Consider the following 4,429-nt stretch of genomic DNA (forward strand, 5'->3'; position numbering starts at 1 on the left):
TGGATAGGTTGACTCGTCAAGGTGTTTTTCGGCTGGTGAGGAAGTCAAAATTTAGAAAACATCGGTTTAAAATTAATGGGTAAGGAATTAAAAGGGACGTCAGGGGCAACTTTTTCAGATGCGTCCAGAATGAGCTGCCAGAGAAATTGTTGGAGACTGGTACAACTGTAACATTTAATGGCATCTGGATGGATATATGAGTAACAAGGTTTAGAGGGATGTGGGCCAAATGTTGGCAAATGGGACCTATTAATTTAGGGTAACTGTCCACCATGGTCATGTTGGAAAGAAGGGCCAATTTCCGTGTTGCATTGTTCAAGGACTTGATGACTCTAGAACTACCGCAAGAACTTTGCAAATAATTCCGTCAAGACGATTTCAAGTTCCAAATCTTCGGTTAATCTTCCTCTCTTGTGCTCACAAGTTCATTACCTGATGTCAGAACATACGGATTAGTTGCTGGATCCATTCCTGTAAATTGGTTCTGCATTCTTTCTAATTATGATTTTTTTTTACGAATGTAGCTAGTGTTTATGGACTTAGCATCAATTTTTCTAATACCGTATGTCGATGAATATTAAAACACAACAACACATCTAATTTGGCACCAGTTGATGAGCAATTGAGTCAAAATCGATCGGACGCAGTGGGACAATGACCCTGTCTTCGTGGTGTACATCCGTGACTCTATAATTCGACGAAGAATCATTCACACAATTTCAGCTGTGTCAGAATCTAGTTTGCGGTGAAAGCCTGTCAATCTGCGAAGGTAACGTTCGTCTGGGTCTCTGCAAAGGAGTTGGCGAAATCTTTGGGTCTTGACAATTTGTTCTTCCAACAAATGAATTCAATTGTTTTACCATTAAAATTGACCAAATTCCCGCAGCTGTGATGGCCGAGAGGTTAAGGCGTTGGATTTGAAATCCAATGGGGTCTCCCTACGCAGGTTCGAATCCTGTTCACAGTGCCGAATCTCGTAAAAGTCATGAATTGTTTTGCAGGATTTGGATTTCGTGGAGCTTGAGCTTTGCATTCAATCGAAAGTAAATTTTCAACTGTGAAGAATCCGAAGTAGTTTCAAGACTGACCCAGTCATCTAATTGAATAAATTATATGTCGATACACAAAAAGCCACCAACTTCCAACACGAATCAGTTTCAACACATTTGTCGAATTATCGTGAAATTTGGATGTTTGGGGTGGGGGGTGTGTGGAATTGAGTAAAACAAGAAGCAATGCAACACATTTACCTGCAGGTGATGAATTTTTTTTAGGATCAGTTGAAAGTCAAGCTGAGAAAGTTCAACCTAATTTACAGCTGACTCTCAAGGCCAATAATCTTTTACATCAGCAGTCAATGAATTAGAAAAAAAACAACTCCATGTGTGGAAAGGAACTCGACTGATCCAGGTTCCTGGCTTGTGATGTGAAAAGGCAAGGCGATATCAGCGGAGTAGAATTTTCTGGAAATATTAGAAATGGAATGTTTACGGTCTTCTGCTGTCCACATTCGTTAGAAACTGTGCATTAGGAACTGAAATTGAAAATTAACGATGAAAATCAGACTTAGACCTCTGCTTGTGGTGTAGCATTGTTCAGAACAATAGGTTGTTGTTGAGGTTAAAATTGACCAAAATAATCGATGGGGATCTTATCCACGGCCTTCGTTGGAGCAGTTGGTGTGGAGAGCTCAGCTTGAAGAACCAAATGCCAATTATTCATCCTGGCTGTCTGAATTGTTTAGTTAAACATACTCCCAGTTTAATGAAAAAAACCTTTGCTATCAGAGTTAGTTGTTTTCATGTCAGCATGTTCCGATATGAGAAGACCCTTATGAGTAGATGTGAATTAAATTTTGACTCTAACGTCAGAGAAGTTGACACATTTCTGCACCAAAATAAGCACTACCATTGGTATCAAATCAAACTGAACAAAGGACTAGTCACTTAGACATTTCCTGTCTGCAGACTCTGCCAATGGATCGTTCAGGCCCGATGTAGGAATAGGGCGTGGTGACATCTGTTCGCAAGTGGATCACTTTATTCTTGCTCACGATCCATAAACCGTAATTCATTTTGAACTTCTTAGCCATCAGCATGATAAGAGGTACATAATGCACAGGTTTGCTTCACGAAACAAAGAGCGAAATCTTATTCAATGCAGATGCAAATTCAAGTTGTCCCTGGTCGACCAGAAGACAGATATCGCGAAACAAAGTGAATACAGAAAACAATCAATGTTTTCTGGGAGTCAAAAAGATGTACTGGAAGAAGGGAAACATATATTTTGAATTAAAGTCACATACCACTTCCACAGACTAAATGTTCTTGCACCATTATCTTAATTTGACCTTGATGTCCACCATTGCTGCAAAAATTATCTTAACAACTCAGAACTTTGTGTTCTTTGATATTCTCTCCTTCATGTTTCTCTTGATTTTGAAACTAAAACCGAGCAATAGTAATGCACCCTATTTCACTTGCAAAGATCAGAAGAAGATCAATTTATAAGAGAACAGAAATAAAGCTACGTCTGTCTTTCGAGAGAAAACACAGTTACCATTTCGACTCTAAAAAGTCTTCTTCAGAAGTCTGCACAATGAACTCGAAATAGTAGACCGACAATGAAAAAAAAGAGCCAAACTGCCGCGAATACACCACCCGCAAGTGCATCAAGTCCTACTCGAATATGCCGGATTACTACTATCAACATCAGTGAAGAACGGAACAAAGCTCATTCTGCAGTTGTCAACCTGTTATGGCGTAGTTTGTAAAGTCAGAAATATGATTCGGTAAAAAGCGGGATGAAAGCGGGATATAGGAAGTCTGAAAAAAGCAAATGCGTGCTTTGCTTTGAAGAATGTTGGCAGTGATGAAAATGGAAATTAACTACAGTGACGGGGGCTTAATTAATAGCTGAAAATGTGTTGCTGGAAAAGCGCAGCAGGTCAGGCAGCATCCAGGGAACAGGAGAATCGACGTTTCGGCATAAGCCCTTCTTCAGGCATCTGCAGACCTCACTTTCTCCTCAGGGCTTAATTAATACTCAGCATCGTTGCAACACAGGGACGCAATTCTTTTTGCTAGGTTTCTGTTCTGCCATTTTATAATCACGACTGCTGTCGGGTTTGGTTTCCATTCCAGCCTTCGGTGACAGCCTGATGGAAGTTTGCACATTCGCCCAATTTCTGTGTGGTTGCTCTGGTTTGCTGCCACATTCTAAACATTTGCAGGTTATTTGGAATCGCCATTGAACGCACACGGTTACAGAGACACTGATGTCTCTGTAATAGGAGTGTCTGGATAGGACGTACATCTGAGGATTTTTGTGAACTTAAATAGACAGAGTGGGGTTAGTCTGCTGTTTCCTGGGTGAGCTACATGGCCAGAGAGGGGTCAGGGTCTTCTTCCCTGAGGGAGATACGTTGACAGAGTTGGGTTAGTTGCTCTTACCTGTGTCAGTCACGCAGATACAGTAGGGTCAGTCGGCCCTTCCCTGGGCGAATTTCTTTCACAGAGTGGTGACAGTCTGCTCTTCCCTGCCTGAGTGAAATAGAAAGAGCGGGGTCAGTATTATCTTCCCTCGATAATTTATGTTGACAGTCTGGCTTCCGTCTGCTCTTCCCTGGCGAGTTACATTGGTAGAGTGGGGTTAGTGTTCATTCATTGGGTGAGTGCCATAGACGGAATGGGATCGGTCTGCTCTTCCCTGAGGGAATTACATTTATAGAGTGGGGTCAGACTGCTCTTCAGAGAATGACTTATATTGACAGTGTGGGATCAGTCTGCTGAGTTACACTGAGAGTGTGGGGTCCGTCTGCCCTTCCCTGGGTGAGTAACACTGACTGAGTGGCGTCAGTTTGCTCTTCCCTCAGTGAGTTACATTGACAGAGTGGCGTCAGGAGTGGCGTCTTTGAGGAGTTGACAAAAGTAACTCGTCCCCTACATCTTTGGGATAATTAGGGATGGGCAGTGAATCTTATCTCATTGAAAGACAACTGTGTCCCAGAAATGCATTTCTAATAATTGCATGTACTAATTCGACAGTGCAAGCGGTCGGGAATAACTTGAGGAGAGGTGCAGGGTAGAACAATTAAAGTCAAATGCATTGATGCCGAGGAGACATGACACAAGATGTGAGTGTGGAGCTGATGGTGCAAGGTTCAGTGTCAGTGCTATTGGTTCAGCATTTATTTCTCACTGTTCGCAATGACTCACACACTACTGCTGTCAATTCACAATAATGAGCCTGTTCATCTTGGTTTGAAAATCCCTGCGTGTGTATTAATGTGGTTAATGGGACGCGAGAGATGAGCACATCCTCTTTATTCTGTCAGTTTAAACAGATGAAAATATCTGTTGGATGCCAATGCAAGAGGATACTGTCTTTTTCTGTGCCTCTTCAGTGGGGAATGCTCAGCATTGAAATG

The 4,429-nt window shown here is 41.9% G+C and overlaps 1 non-coding gene across 1 annotated transcript; it reads left to right on the plus strand.

Annotated features, from left to right (window-relative positions):
* The first annotated feature begins 885 nt into the window (after positions 1–885).
* On the plus strand, positions 886–967 carry trnas-uga (transfer RNA serine (anticodon UGA)). Its single transcript has one exon. It is a non-coding gene; the product is annotated as a tRNA-Ser (tRNA).
* Positions 968–4,429: the final 3,462 nt, after the last annotated feature.

The sequence above is a fragment of the Chiloscyllium plagiosum genome, unplaced genomic scaffold (assembly GCF_037043375.1).
Source record: "Chiloscyllium plagiosum isolate Xiang-an unplaced genomic scaffold, Cpla_swu_hap1 HiC_scaffold_45, whole genome shotgun sequence".
NCBI lineage: Eukaryota > Metazoa > Chordata > Chondrichthyes > Orectolobiformes > Hemiscylliidae > Chiloscyllium > Chiloscyllium plagiosum.